We start from the raw sequence: 17,579 nt of genomic DNA, 5'->3' as shown, positions 1-17,579 counted from the left end.
TATATGGCTTTATCCGAGACATTGATGAGCCTTTGTCTCTGTTTGGTTTAGAATTGAAGGTTGCTCATATTTTGCTGAAAGGGAAAATAGACCTACTTGGTCTAAATTTGATGTTGTGCCTTGTGTTGCCAACACTGCGTGCAACACTGCGTGCAACACTGCTCCCACAACTGATTTTCTGCAGATCACTCATACTGCTATACAATCTTCGATGGATCATGCAGTGAAGAAAATAAGCCAGGAGAAGGATGATAGTTTATACTATGAAGCCTTATTGGCTGAGTATCGATTGATGATTGAATTGGATGTTTTTGTTCCTCCTATTGCTACTGAGAAAACTGTCTTTTATGATGATAATTAAGCTTCCCTGACTCAAGTTCTGGACATTCTAAACAAGGGAAGGCTGATATTTTTGTGGTTATTTTTTTCTCATCCTTCCGATGATGAGCTTGATAAAGAGATGCTGGAATAATTTGATGCAATCAGGCCCAATGTATCTGATAATTCCTCCACATCTAAGATGAGTCTAATGCTTAAGCTAGTGAGGACTCAAGCCTTCTGAGGAAGATGATGCAAATGCTGGTGTTGCTGATGGTGTTGCCAACATCACAGACAACACAGATGCTGCTGAGTTTTATTTGACTACTGTCTTTTTCTTCAAGTTCTACTCTGAATAAGATTCTCCTGTGTGGCTCTTGTTTGTGAATCGAGGCTGACTAATGAGAAGAATATCGATGTGGACGCCTATGGAAGGATCAATCTGGTTGAATTTTTGAAGGATCAAAAGCTATTTTATATTTTTACTGCAGTGGTGCCCTACAGTAGGAAACTAGTGCTGGAATTTTTGTGAGTGAAAAGATTTTTGAGTTCAACCCAGCCACAATCAATACTCTTTATGATACACCGGATGTTGAAGAAGGGAACCACCCTGATATTCAAGACTATACTCCAGTTTGCAGATGGAATATTAAAATCCATCAAGCTGTCTTTTCCATCTTTGATCTATGGAATTTTGGAGTTTCAAGGTTTGCTTCGTGATATTGGTGAAGGTATCTCTGAACTGACTGAAGATCTGCGAGTTGCAGCTGCTTTAATAAGAGGAAGAGAAAGCTTGACATTGACCTTCTTAGGTCTGAATCTGTTGTTACTGGTGCTGATGTTGTTCCCGGTGTTGCCAATACGGGAGACAACACTGAAGAAACTGAAGAAACTGTGCATACACCCTCTTCTCTCGAATTTTCTATTTCTACCATTTAGGCTCTCATGGTTCATGGTGAAAGATGTTTGTCCAAGCCCAGGAGGACGTGGATATTTATGGAGCCTTGTTAGGTGACTGTCGTACAAGTTTTGGCATTTCTGGCCAAAAAGGGGGAGAGAATGCACAAGATGAGGCTGGTCCATCTGGAATAAGGACGATGAGGATGAAGACACTTAAGATCAGGAGGGATCTGATACTGATCAATTTTAAAATTGATTGGTGTCACCCCATATTTTTTTCCTTATCTCATCTTAGTTTAATTTTCTGATTATATCTGTTTTTATCTAGTTGCGTGCTTTATTTGTCAAATATGCTCTAACTAGACTAACTACTTCTACCCCTCTTATGCTCTGATATATGAATTATAGAATCCCTAAGCGTCAAGGTTCGTGTTATCCTTGGTGTTGCCAACACGAGGGACAACACCTTCAGGGGGACTTACAATTCAGGGGAAGAAGTGTTTTAAACTCAGGGGGAGTTTATGTTTGAATTTTTTGTGCTAGTTTTGTCCAAAAAGGCAAAAAGGGGGAGATTGAAAGGAATTTTAATTACTTGAAAATCTTTTCCTTAAGCGTGTAATTATAATATTGAATTTTGCCTTCTAGACAATAGATTTGATATGACATGGTAAAATATTCCATGATCTTTCAGGGGGAGAAGTGTTTTAAACTCAGGGGGAGTTTATGTTTGAAATTTTTGTGCTAGTTTTGTCCAAAAAGGCAAAAAGGGGGAGATTGAAAGGAATTTTAATTACTTGAAAATCTTTTCCTTAAGCGTGTAATTATAATATTGAATTTTGCCTTCTAGACAATAGCTAAATTTGATATGACATGGTAAAATATTCTATGATCTCAAGATTGACTATGATAGATATTTACCTAGAATGAATATTATATCTTGATTAGGAAATTAAGGGATTTATGTTTATAAAATATTATCAAGATTTGATATGATAGGTTAAATATTTATGTGTTATTATAAAAAATATGAAGATAAAATATTTACCTAGATTGAGTATTATATTGATAAGAAAATATTGTGTATTATTGATTATCATATATTATCAAGATATTATCAATTATATTTAAAAGAGTCTTATTACTAATAAAGTCTTATTTCCTTATTTATGTAGGACTCTACAAGAAATCTTTTCTCTACTTGGACTCTCATCTATAAGTAAAGGATTTATGCGCACAAACTAATGTGAACTTCAGAGGAGAATTCAGAGAGCATTCAGAGAAAATTACATAGAAGAATTCAAAGATTCTAAAGAAGTTTTGCAGCCATCGTTGTTGCTTGTCCCCGTGCTGCCGTTCGTGTTGAAGACATCAGAGAAAACAATATGAGAACTGTGTTGATCGAAGATCTTTTCTGTCTCTTCAATTTAGGCTACGGGAGTTGCATATGATTTGTTTTGTATTCTGATTATTTAGGATGCAAGTTTGATTTCTCAACTTGTTGAGAAATTTAGGATTTACTGACTTTTCCTAAAATCACTAGGATTACTTTGTAAGACCGATCTTACGTTTACTAGTGATATTTAGCCCTAAGGCACCCGCACGAGTTTTTATACTCGTGAAAAATCAATATCTTGTGTTATTTATTTTTGTTTATTTTTCGCTGCACTGTGTTGTCGTTGATGTTGTGACACCACGGACAACACTGACTCTTGATTTTATCCTACAATTATAATACGATTTCTTTCAGATCTAAACTAGTCAGGCGGAAGTATCTTCCTCACAAGTTTGAACTAAAAAGCTTAAGGCAGACAAAGTAAGTAAGTGCAGTAAATAGAGATAAGAGACAGAGATTTTTTATGAAAGTTTGAAGTTAAAACTTCTACGTCTCTCTTTATTTTATTTCCAGAAGGATTCCAGTAGAAGAAATTTGATTAATGCAACACTTGTATAAATCCGATTTAATCAACCCATGAAAGAAACTCCTAGTAACAATTTCTCAATGCAGATCAACTTATGTCTGAATTATGGCTTGATATCACAAAAGATGAGCTACAACAAATCTTTCTGAAATGTCACGGATTGCTTCGATTTGGATCGATCTGATATCAGCAATGAGTTTTTTGACTCATTGCTTTATAACTTTGATATGATATTTGTTTCTATTATGCACGATTCACAAATAAAGACTTTTTAGCCTAGAATCACAATAGCAAGAAATGTAGCAAAAGTTATTGAACACTGATCATCATCAAGTATTTATAGGCTCATGTCTGCAACGTTAAAAAAAATAGCTGGTGGAATAATTGTCCCTGTTTCATTCCACATTTGATCAGCAATTGACATGTGTCCTCATATATAGTGGGATTTTTGAATCACTGTCGAGTACGGAGGCTAACGTAAACATTCCAAACAAACTTATTTGTCTTTTATCTAAAAAGCTCGTAGCCTTTGATCTTATCTGTTTTACTGATTTACTCTAGGAACGTTTGACCATCTTTAATCTACCTTTATGTCTTTTAAAGAACGGATTGATCGATCTGAATCAACTGTTCAATGTTCAGATTGGTTTGCCTTTGAATAATTGATCCGATCTTATTTTCTTAAGATCAATTTATCGTAGAATATTTGTTTTTGGTTTTGTTTGATCTAATCATGTGCATTAATCACCAAAATTATGAGTTAATAACTATCAATTTCCCCTTTTTTGGTGATGTCAAACCCAAGTGATGGATGCAGATCAAAATATCTTTTTATGGATCAAAAGAAAATCATAGAAGATCAAAATATCTTTTTATGGATCAAAAGAAAATTATAGAACATGAGTTGTACTGCTTAAACTTTGAAAGGAATTTTACTTCCTTGCTATTTTTTTTTACTTTTTCCTTTAGTAGCAGCGGCTCCTTTTTCCCCATTTTTGGCATCACCAGCTTCATGAAAAAGATCCATTAATATAACCGTAAGCTGGGTACCAAAGGTGTCTTGAATTTCTTGTAATTTGGCTTCAGCAGATGCTTGAACACTATCAATACTGTGAATTACATCATGATTTCCTCGAAGTTGCACACGGTGCACGTGCTGAATAGAGGAAGACATTTTATTGATCTTTTCCAAGACAGTTTTTTGAACGCATCAAAATCTGCTGAAGTGAGTGCTGCGCCCACCTGAATTTCAGAGATAGCCTTGGAAATTTGAGTGAGAGCATCGGTAACTGGATCTGAATTTTTAGTAATCAGATGAGCGAATGTCAGAGAAGAAGTTCTTTGAACAAGAGCAAGCTCGCTGACTTTTTGTTTTGGAGAGGCAAGCGGAGAAGGCATAATTTCAATCGTCTCCATTTGGTTTGATTAAGGTGAAGACAGTGAAGCACTAATAATAATTAAGATATGACGTTATACGAGAAGTAAAAGCAAATGATGAAATGCGAATATATATATGTGATACTTTCATATTGATTTATTTATATGGATTTAATTGCTTGAAGTTATTGGAAGATTGACGACCCTTTAAGAAGTCGATGTTCGTGGTGGTTCATTTTTGATGATTTTCAATATTCGTGAGACCGATCAACCCTTTCTATATTTATAATAAAAATTAATATTTTTTGCATTAAAAGTAACATTTTTCATTTATGAACCAAATAAGATATTCATATCACAAATTTAAGCCATTAGACTGTCTCACATGAGTCTTTTGCAGTGTTCTAAAAGGCGGTTCCTAGGTCCTAGGCGTTAGGCTGTTGTTCACCGCCTCACTTTCTTGATAGGCTATGTCTCTAGGCGTTTTCCGCCTAATCTCCAGCCTAGGCGCCGCCCAAACCGCCTAGGAGCCGCCCAAGCCGCCTAGGCGGGCAGAAATCCACCTAGGCGGTTACTATTTTTTATAATAGAAAAATGAAAAATAAAAAACTAAAACAAGAGAAGCGACGCAAGAAACAAACACAGAAAGAACGAAAAGCACAGAAAAGAAAGTCAAGCTAAAAATTAAATCTCAGATTACATATAAAGACTTGATATCTATTAATATCTATGTTATTGTTGTTGTTGTTGTTGTTATTATTATTATTATTATTATTATTATTATTATTATTAAAATTTTATAAAGATTTCGTATAAAAACTAAAAAACATAAGACATAAAAATTATATTTTATAGTAAAACTCATAAATATACCTTATTTAGGTTCCGCCTAGGCCCCGCCTAGGCGGCTAGGCGCTAGGCGGTGGGTCGCCGCCCGCCTACAGCCTAGCGTTTTTTAGAACATTGGTTTTTTGATGTTTTTTTTACACTGATACAACTCTAGGATACCTACATCGACTTTCAACGAGAATATAACGTACGAAAATCCATTACTCTATTATCTATCACCGATTATATTATCCATTACACACAACACACATATATAAATATATGAGTTTATTTGTGAATTCTCATATATGCATGCCCTTAACAATTTAAGTTAATTAGTTGTTTTTCAAATGGATTCTCTCATAATTTTATTATCTATATTAAATTATATTAACTAAAGACTAATTTTTAAAAGTAAAATTTTAATATTTGGGCATTAATATTATGATATACATTGAATACATAATTTTTTCTTGTGGTATAAGTTTTAAATTGTGAATTTTCTCTATCTACTTTTATGTTTTGACATTTTTTGTTTTAATGGACTTCCGAATATTTTATATAATTCTTTTTTATGGTCTTATCTTCTTATGCACTAGCTTACATTCATAATTAATATTTTAGTTTTCATGAGAATATTTAATTAAGTCTCCATAAAATTAATTTTATTATCAAAATTATTATTAGGACAATTTGCTCAAAAATCCCCAAATGCAAACATATTTTGCTTTGGGGTCCCTAGTCATAAAATGTGGTACAAAACAATACAAGATGTGGTACAAAACCATAGAAGATGTGGTACAAATTAACAAAAATTGTGGTACAAAAAAATGGCTAGGGAGTGCAGAGCAAAATATGTTTGCATTAGGGATTTTTGAGCAATTTGCACTTATTAATATGTAGATGTGACAAATGATAATATATTAAATTCATCTCAAATTATATATATCGTTTTGATTGAGAGAGTTGTCAGTATTTTAAAATTACACAACAGAGTGAGATGTGAGTCATATGGATAAGTCACTTGTAATTATATGTGTTTTATTTAAGTAAATTGTGGTTTCAACATGAATAAAATTTATTATTATGCTAAGTCATTTTTTTAGTATGTCTTCTGTCAGACAATCGTCAAATAGATTTATATTTATGAGATGAGTTAACCCATTCTATTGAAGCAATGAAATCTGTGCTTTTGACATAAAAATAATACTTTTCATGGGTTAAGCCATATGGGTAGGAAATCTGTCTCACAAAATGAATCTGTATGATAGTCTCTCATTTTCGTATTTATTTATTTTATTGTTTTTCCCATATGTTCGTATTTGGATGAAAACATGTATGTTCTGATTTGAAAAAGTTTTCAAATGTCAAAATGAGATACAGGGAAAGCTCTTTCTTTTCTGATCGAGAGATCTTTTTTTTACTAGACCAATTTATCAAAAACCGGCCTTTCATGTACGGATCAAGGGAAATATTGAATGAATTGATCGTAAAAAAAAGGATTGAAAATTTTCTTTAGATAAGTATAAATATAGTTTTTTTCAATTAATTGTGTGTTGATTTGTTGTGATTGATAAATACTCTTAAATATTCGATGTTATATAAATGACTTTAAACATTATCCAAATTTCACAATCTTATTTTCGGCTGTTAGTCACCTACATGCAGCGTCTTGTATCTTCCTAGTAAATTCTATATGTATCAGTATATTCATATTAGTTTTGTGTTTTTTTTTTACGGGTTTTATGTTTTCTTAATATAAAAATGGCTTTTTTCTTATGGGTTTTGTGCTGTCTATATACAATAATGGGTTTTTTCTTTGATACTAGCTAGGGGACGAAGATCTTCTGCTCTTATGTCATAATTTGATTTCTTGAATTACGTCCGCTTTAAATGAAACGATTCCCTTCGAAACCCACTCAAGATATTGTTTTTTTTTCGAAGTTAGATATCGCATTTTACGTGTGGGATATTGAGAAAATCTATCGTGTGAGTAATTGAAATCTTTTGTTTCCGTGGAGAAATACCACAAGTACTTTACTCGGATGGATTGTGGTTTCCGTTTAGTATCGCAGGTAACGATATCGAATTAGACTATAACTTGATTGGCGGGGCTTTGGATCTGATGGAATTGTTAGGAGGAAATAACCTTGATCAAGAAATGATAGGAAGGGCAGAAGAACTCAACAGAATGTTCGCGGGAAAATCAAAAGACGAATCCCAGGGCTGAAAAATAAGATTCGAGTTCACTGTCATGAAGAAATTGAGATATTATAAAGGAAATCCGAAGCGCAAAATCCGGAATTTATTAGATCATCCTTCAATATCCACTTCAGGAGCCTAGCCTGGTCCATCATCTAGGGCATTAGTAGATCAACCATCAACTTTACGAGCCGAGCCCGGTCCATCCACTACAAAAAAAAAACGACGTTTGCCACGGTTTTAGCGTGATAAAAACCGTGGAAAAATTGAATTTGCCACGGTTTTGCCACGGTTTACTGAAACCGTCCGAAAAAGCATCGTGGCAAACGTTTGCCACGGTTACATTGCCACGCTTCTGTTCAACCGTGGCAACTTTTGCCATGGTTTTACTTAAACCGTGGCAAAATTTGTCACGGATAGAATTAAACCGTGGCAAAAGTTGTCACGATTAAGCCTAACCGTGGAAATATTTTAATGTTTTATATTAAAAATTTCCACGGTTTTTGCTAACCGTGGAAAAAATTTAATTTTTTATATTAAAAATGTTTATTTATATATATATTTTAATCAATAATAAATATTTAATATTGGTAACGGCAGCGGCGTCATGACGGCGGGCGACGGCAAGGCGGCGGTGGCAACGAACAGCGGCGGCAGGGCTACAAAAACACCTTACAAACACAAAAAAACCCATTTAATTGATAAATCACCAAACACAAATTAATAAATAAAAAAATTTAAAAAATAAACCGACTCACCAGAAGCAACGAAGCGGCATCCTGACGGAAGGCGGTGGCAGCGGGCGTCGGCGGCGACGGCGGGGCGGGTCGACGGAGTTCACGTGAAATTGGCAACAAAAAATGAAAAAACTACAAGAAAATGAACCCTACAATACGTAGATTTCAAATATCATATTATTTTGAAGGATAAATCGATGGAAAGAGGCGGGGAGTGACGGCGGCGTATAAGGTTTTAGTAGAAATGGAGGGAGGAAGAAGAAGAGGAAGAAGAAAAGGGGGATCGGGGAAAGAGATTATAAAATCTTTTGTCACGGTTTATAAAACCGTGACAACAATGGAGGGAGGAAGAAGAAGAGGAAGAAGAAAAGGGGGATCGGGGAAAGAGATTATAAAATCTTTTGTCACGGTTTATAAAACCATGACAATGTTGTCACGGTTATACTAAAACCGTGGCAATATTGCTACGGTTTGAAAACCGTGACAAAATATAATTTAATTTATTATATTAAATAATTTAACGAATTATTTAATATTGCCACAGTTAATAGTAACCGTGGAAATATTGCCACGATTGTACTATAACCGTAGCAATATTGCCACGGTTTTAGGAAAACCGTGACAAATTTAATTAATTAATTATTTTTATTATTAAATCTGATGTAATTTTACTTTTGTTTTTTTGAAAGGAAATGTAATTAAATTACAGACACAAGATACGATATTTTACGGGACATATATCATAAACTAAATTTTCATATAATTAATTTACAGTTAAAATTTAACGAATTATTTAATTTGGCCACGGTTAATTTTAACCGTGGCAATATTGCGACGGTTTTTCAATAACCGTGGCAATATTTCCACGGGTTGAGTTAAACCGTGGCAAATTTAATTAATTATTTTTATTATTAAATCTGATATAATTTTATTGTAGACACATGATTACGATATTTTACGGGACATATGTAATAGATATATCATAAACTAAATTTACATATAATTAATTTAGAGCTAAAATTTAATGAATTAATTTATTTTGCCACGGTTAATATTAATCGTGGAAATATTGCTACGTTTTAACTAACACCGTGGCAAACATTTTGCCACGGTTTTTATAATCCGTGGCAATTTGGGACGGTTTGTAAAAACCGTGGCAATTTGCCACGTTTAAGTTAAAACGTGGCAACAATTTTGCCACGGTTTTACTATAACCGTGGAAAAATTGCCACGGTTAAAAAACACCGTGGCAAATGTTGCCACGGTTTAACACAAACCGTGGCAAACGCCGTTTTTTTGTAGTGATCATCTAAGGCATTAGATCAACTTGTTGCATCCACTTCAAGAGCCGAGCAAAATTGTCTTCCTCAACCAAGTTCTAGAAACTAGCCACAACGATTCATGAAAAACGAAAGAAAAATCAAAAGAAGAGAAGAAATCTTAAGAAAAGATAGAACAAAAACCTAGCCGCCAAGGAATACTTGGTCTTCTAAGAGTTCAAAATCTGATAATAGATCTAACAAAACGGAATAAAGACTTACAAATAGACTAGAGTCCTAAATAAAGAGTTTCCAAAATTAAAAACTTCTTCCCGAACAGCCCGTCTCGCTCGATCCGTAAACTTTGACGGATCGAGCGAGAAAATCTCTGTCTCGATTATCCACCTTTCTTCATACGGCCGCTCGATTGGTAGAGTTTGATGGATCGAGCGGCGAGGTGATGATTTATTTTTAAAAAAAATTTCTTACTTTGCTCTTGGTTTCTTTAATTGATGTTTAATGAATGTTAATTGTTCATTAATTGCTCTTTAAGATGAGATTAGCAAACCAAGGTCCCCACAGAATACTTGGTCTTCTAAGCGTTCAAAATCTGATAATAGATCTAACAAAACGGAATAAAGACTTAAAAATAGACTAGAGTCCTAAATAAAAGAGTTTCCAAAATTAAAAACTTCTTCCCGAACAGCCCGTCTCGCTCGATCCGTAAACTTTGACGGATCGAGCAAGAAAATCTCTGTCTCGATTATCCACCTTTCTTCCTACGGCCGCTCTATCGGTAGAGTTTGACGGATCGAGCGGCCAAAACTCTTTCTCGAAGTCTTCATCTCCCTCGCTCGATCGGTAAAGTTTGACCGATCGAGCCATGAAAATTCTGTCCAAAAATTTCTCCAAAATGCCATGTCCTATAAAATAACCCGGGAAACATGTAATGAAGACACGATAAATAAAATACGAACGAAATACTAAATTAAAACACACAAATGCATGCAAAACAACAACATAATGATGTTAATTAATATGCAACACAAACACAACTATCAAATTCCCCCACACTTAATCCTTGCTCGCCCTCGAGCAAGTCCTTGTATCTTCCTAGTAAATAAATTTTTTTGTATGTATCAGTATATACATCTTAGTTTTAGGGTTTTTTTTTATGGGTTTTGTGTTTTCTTGATACAAAAATAGTTTTTGATTATAGGTTTTGTGTTTTCACAATAATGGGTTTTTCCTTTGATACTGGGGGACGAAGATCTTCTGCTCTTATGTCATAATTTGATTTCTTGAATTACGTCCGCTTTAAATGAAACGACTCCCTACGAAACCCACTCAAGATATTGTTTTTTTTTTTTTTTTCAAATTTAGATATCGCATTTTACGTGTGGGATATTGAGAGAATCTATCGTGTGAGTAATTGAAATCTTTTGTTTGCGTGGAGAAATACCACAAGTACTTTACTCGGATGGATGGTGGTTTCCGTTTAGTGTCGCAGGTAACGATATCGAATTAGACTATAACTTGATTGGCGGGGCTTTGGATCTGATGGCATTGTTAGGAGGAAATAACCTTGATCAAGAAATGATAGGAAGGGCAGAAGAACTCAAGAGAATGGTCGCTGGAAAATCGAAAGATGAATCCCAGGGCTGAAAAATAAGATTCGAGTTCACTGTTATGAAGAAATCGAGATATTATAAAGGCAATCCGAAGCGCAAAATCCGGAATTTATTAGATCATCCTTCAATATCCACTTCAGGAGCCGAGCCTGGTCCATCGTCTAGGGCATTAGTAGATGAACCATCCACTTTACGAGCCGAGCCCGGTCCATTAGATCAACTTGCTGCATCCACTTGAAGAGCCGAGCCGCCCCGTCCATCATCTGCCATAATTAGCATCGAGGAAATTATAACATGAAGGCGCCTAAGTGTTGATCGGCTCTTGAAGTGGATACAGCAGGTAATGCCCAAGACGATGGACCGGGGTCGGTTGGAGAAGTGGATGGTTGATCTACTAATTAATGCCCTAGACGATGGACCAGGCTCTGCTACTGAAGTGGACATGAACGCTGATCTAATAACTTCCGGATAATGCGCTTCGGATTGCCTCTACAATATCTCGATTTCTTGAGAACAATGAACTAGCTCGAATCTCATTAATTTTTCTGCCGTGGGATTCATCTTTCGATTTTCCCGCGACCATTCTGATCTTGAGTTGTTCTGCCCTTCTTATCAAGAATCTTGATCAAGGTACGTTATTTCCGCCTAACAATGCCTTCTGAACCAAAACCCCACCTATCAAGTCATAGCCTAATTCGATTTCGTTATACCCGCAACACGAACGAATCTGCCATGATTACTAGTAAAGTAGTTGTAGTATTTCTGCACGGAAACAAAAGATGCCAATTATTCAGATGATCGAATTCTCAATATATATCCCGCTCGCAATTAAGTCGATCTAACTTTGGAGAACAAATTAAAAAACAATTTCGCAAGTGAGTTTCCAACGGAGGCATTTAATTTAATACTTCAAGAAATCAAATATATATATATTAATGTGAGAGCAGAAGATATTCACCCCTAGCTAGCATCGAAGCAAAAGCCCGCCCGTTATTGTATCAAGCTCGAAAACACAAAACCCATTATTAATATATGTGTGAAGAAAACACAAAACCCATAAAACTGATACGCAGGCAGATACATATAATATTTAATTTTATTTCCATACCTGTGATACTTGATCTTCAAGAAAAGAGAAGTGGTCTTACGCAGCCAATTGGATCAAAGAAGATGGACGAAAATCAAAACAAGAAATTAGAAGAGAGACTTTGTGATGGAAACAAAATTAGTATGTGTATAATACCCGTAATATAAATATATAATGGTAGAAACCAATAATATATTAATATTAAAAGAACCAATAATAAATTTTAAATTTTGGATGGATAAGCATTTTTAAGTTTCAATATGGAAGGTTCTCGATTACAATCCAAATAAGTCCCAATAATATATGACATATTTAAAATAATATAATGTACACTTTATTAATATAAAAATTAAATAATTCGCACTAATCATAATTAAGATATGACGTTATAAGAGAAGTAAAAGCAAATGACGATGAATGCGAATATATATATATATATATGTGTGTGTGTGTGTGTGATACTTTCATATTGATTTATTTATATTGAATTAATTGCTTAAAATTATTGGAAGATTGTCGACCCTTTAAGAGTCGATGTTCGTGGTGGTTCATTTTAGATGGTTTTTAATATTCTTGAGACGGATCAACCTTTTCTATATTTATAATAAAAATTAATTTTTTTTTTGTCTTTAAAAGTAATATTTTTCATATGTGAACCAAATAATATATTCATATCACAAATTTAAACCATTAGACTGTCTCACATGAGTTTTGTGATTTTTTTTTTTTTTACACAATCATCCAATGATAGCATTTTTTTAGGACACCTACACTAACTTTCAACGAGAATAAAATGTACGTAAATACATTACTCTATCATTTATTACCTATTATATTATCTATTACACACAACACTGCACATATATAAATATGCGAGTTTATTTGTGAATTCTCATATATGTCCTAAACTATTTAAGTTAATTAGTTGTTTTTTAAATGGGGTTTCTCGTAATTTTATTATCTATATTAAATGGCATTAACTAAAGACTAATTGTTAAAAGTAAATTATTACTATTTGGGCATTAAAATTGTGGTATACATTGAATACATAATTTTTTCATGTGATATAAGTTTTGAATTGTGAATTTTTCTCGATCTTCTTTTATGTTTTACATTTTTTTTAAATGGGCTTTTCAATATTTTATATGATTCTTCTTTATGGTTTTATCTTCTTATGTACTAGCTTAATTTCCTAATTAATATTTTAGTTTTCGTGAGAAAATTTAGTTAAGTCTCCATAGAATTTATTTTATTATCATTATTGAATTTTTTTTGGAATAAAAATTAAGGGGCAACTCAAGATAAATACCCAATCATAAATTGGTTTTGATGTTCAGTCCCTACGTCATAATATTGCATTATGCACTACCTAATACATCAAAAAATTTCTTTGCACTCCCTAGTTCATATTTTATTTAATATTTCCCTTAATTTTATTATTTTATTCCACTTTGTAATTCGGTTCATCTCTTTCATACAAGCGCATCTTTTCTTCTCACTCTGTAGCCACCCATCTCTGCCGATTTTCATCTTTCTCTCCTCTCTCAATTTCTCTCCACCCATGTCCATCTATTATCTCCTTTCTCAATAATAATTAAACACTGAAAATTCGAATCTCACAAACAAACAAAATCAAGGGCTTGTCTTTCTCAACCAAGTTGTAGAAACTAGCAACAACGATTCATGAAAAACGAAAGAAAAAACAAAAGAAGAGAAGAAATATTAAGAAAAGATAGAACAAAAAACTAGCCGCCAAGGAATATGTAAGGCCCGAAAATATTAAATTATTAATCATGGGATTTGAGAATTAAATTCCATATTATGGGCTAATATTGATTTGAGAAGTTATGGAAATGATAGATTTAATTTCCGAGCCGAAAATATTTAATTTGAGAATTTACGGATTTTGAGAATTAGATTCCGAGAATTCTTAAATTAAAAGAATAAATATTCGATTTGAATATTTATGGAATTTAAGATTTAATTCAATGTTTCGAGAATTAAAAAAGATTAATTTTGAAGATACAACCCGATCAGAGACTGATTTGAAAATATCGAAGTTTGAAGGGCTAAAATGCAAAAGGCCGGGATTATTTAATTAATCCAAATTTATTTAATTTTAATCCGAGTATATTTAATTTGAGAATATTTAGAGTTTCGATTTTAATTCTAATATTCTTAAATTATTTTGGATTGAAATTGAATTAAAATGAAGGCCGAGGACTGAATTGCAATTAATGAAGACTTGAGGGACTAAATTGAAATTATGCAATACATATCCGATTTTGACTAAGTGTTAATCAGATTGTAAACGTGTAGGAAGCTATGTTCTTCAGAATTTTCAGAACAGAGGCCGAACCCTCTTCCTTTTTCCTTTTGAATTGCGAGTTTTCAAAACGCCGTAACTTTTGATCCGATCGTCCGATTTCAATTCCGAAAGATGTTCTGGAATCCTTGCGACGAGGGTTTCGATCTTGTGTAAGTATTTTGATGTTTCTCATAGTTTTCGAAATCAGTTTATGGCAGAGATCAGATTTTGATGTTATGATCATGTTTTTCAACGTTTGTACAAGTTGATATCGAAACCGAATCGAATATTGATTATTGAATGAACTTGAAAAAAATTCCAGCATGTAAGTCGATGATGATAGCTGATGGTATGATTAGTATGATTAGATTATAGTGATATATCACACGTTCATGAAGTTAAAGAAGTTAGCTTTGAATTCGATATTAAGTCGGTTACCGATTTTAATCGCTACGCCGTCGATTCGTGTTTTTGGACCGTTTTGATAGCCTATGACTGATATAAGACCTTTTTTGAAATTTTATCGATGATATAGCATTTTTATTTCTCAGTTTTAGATGAGTTTCGAAGGCTAACGACTCACGAATCCGAGTTGTATCGAATAAGAAGAAGTTGAGGTTTGAAATAATTTTGAATGAAGTTAGATTGATGATTTTGAACTGAATTTGGAATGATTGAATAGAATGAAGATTGATATGAATGTTTTGATGCTATGTTTCAGATTTGAAGCGTTCAAAATAGAAGAAATACGAAGGTATAATGACGACATCGAGAGTCAGGAATTTTGAAACTCAGGAACGATTCTTCTTGAGTTGTTCCGACAAAATCACATACGTATTTATTGCTTTGATTTGATTTTGATGTTGTCGATCCATCCCAGGTAGTGGATCTTTGATTTTGAGTCGATATGATGTTGATACGATGATGATACGAATTGATTCTATGCCGAGGTTGGAGGACGACCTTATTTTCGAATTCGGAATGATTTCGATAGATGAATATTCATGTCAAGATCGGATATGAATCTGAAACGACCCTAACTCTATAATTAATAAATAAATATGCGGAAAAATTTTTTTTTTATTACTTACTAAATAAAATATGTACATATATGCCCATACATATATGCACAGAATAAAAAGATTTAAAAATAAATAAATAAATAAATAACTCAAATAAAAAAATGCATTCTTTAATAAAATAAATATCTGAGTCAAATATTGAATTAAAATACTGCATAAATAAAATGATTAAAGTTTGCATGCACTGAAAATATTTAAATAAAATATTTCAAACCACAACCACTGAAAATAATTAAAATGTATAACATGGTGAAGTATGCAAAACATGCAATGTGACTCAGACATCTATCACGGTCACGGGGATCACTGCCAGTCTGCTCATACGTCCTCGCCGCAGGTAGGAGCTTCATCCTCCTCTACGTACTCACCTTCACCATACCAGTGTAGTGAGCCTAGAGGCCCAACATGCTAACATAACAAGGGTTTAAAATAATTTAAATCAAATTTCTACTAATACATAACATATACATGAAGGTGCATGCTTAAAAATATCATAACATATCATAACTTAAATTATCTTAAATAACATAATACATAAATATTGTTGAGCAAATTATTTTCTAACATCGCATGGTTGTATCCGTAGTGTAACCTTAAATCATACATTAAATACTGATCAGCGTGGAAACCAACGTACGTGGCGGTGACGAATCACCTCTTAAATTGGCAGTAAACTGCCCTTCAATAGTTCACATATGGAGACGAATCCCCCTCAATATGGAAGGTTCTCGGTTACATATAAACCCATAAAACTGATACGCAGGCAGATACATATAATATTTAATTTTATTTCCATACCTGTGATACTTGATCTTCAAGAAAAGAGAAGTGGTCTTACGCAGCCAATTGGATCAAAGAAGATGGACGAAAATCAAAACAAGAAATTAGAAGAGAGACTTTGTGATGGAAACAAAATTAGTATGTGTATAATACCCGTAATATAAATATATAATGGTAGAAACCAATAATATATTAATATTAAAAGAACCAATAATAAATTTTAAATTTTGGATGGATAAGCATTTTTAAGTTTCAATATGGAAGGTTCTCGGTTACAATCCAAATAAGTCTCAATAATATATGACATATTTAAAATAATATAATGTACACTTTATTAATATAAAAATTAAATAATTTGCACTAATCATAATTAAGATATGACGTTATATAACAAAATTAGTATGTGTATAATACCCGTCATAATTAAGATATGACGTTATAAGAGAAGTAAAAGCAAATGACGATGAATGCGAATATATATATATATGTGATACTTTCATATTGATTTATTTATATTGAATTAATTGCTTGAAATTATTGGAAGATTGTCGACCCTTTAAGAGTCGATGTTCGTGGTGGTTCATTTTAGATGGTTTTTAATATTCTTGAGACGGATCAACCTTTTTCTATATTTATAATAAAAATTAATTTTTTTTTGTCTTTAAAAGTAATATTTTTCATATGTGAACCAAATAATATATTCATATCACAAATTTAAACCATTAGACTGTCTCACATGAGTTTTGTGATTTTTTTTTTACACAATCATCCAATGATAGCATTTTTTTAGGACACCTACGCTAACTTTCAACGAGAATAAAATGTACGTAAATACATTACTCTATCATTTATTACCTATTATATTATCTATTACACACAACACTGCACATATATAAATATTCGAGTTTATTTGTGAATTCTCATATATGTCCTTAACTATTTAAGTTAATTAGTTGTTTTTTAAATGGGGTTTGTCGTAATTTTATTATCTATATTAAATGACATTAACTAAAGACTAATTGTTAAAAGTAAATTATTACTATTTGGGCATTAAAATTGTGGTATACATTGAATACATAATTTTTTCATGTGATATAAGTTTTGAATTGTGAATTTTTCTCGATCTTCTTTTATGTTTTACATTTTTTTTA

Source organism: Henckelia pumila, chromosome 3 (assembly GCF_033568475.1).
Source record: "Henckelia pumila isolate YLH828 chromosome 3, ASM3356847v2, whole genome shotgun sequence".
Lineage (NCBI taxonomy): Eukaryota > Viridiplantae > Streptophyta > Magnoliopsida > Lamiales > Gesneriaceae > Henckelia > Henckelia pumila.
This window is presented reverse-complemented; position numbering follows the sequence as displayed.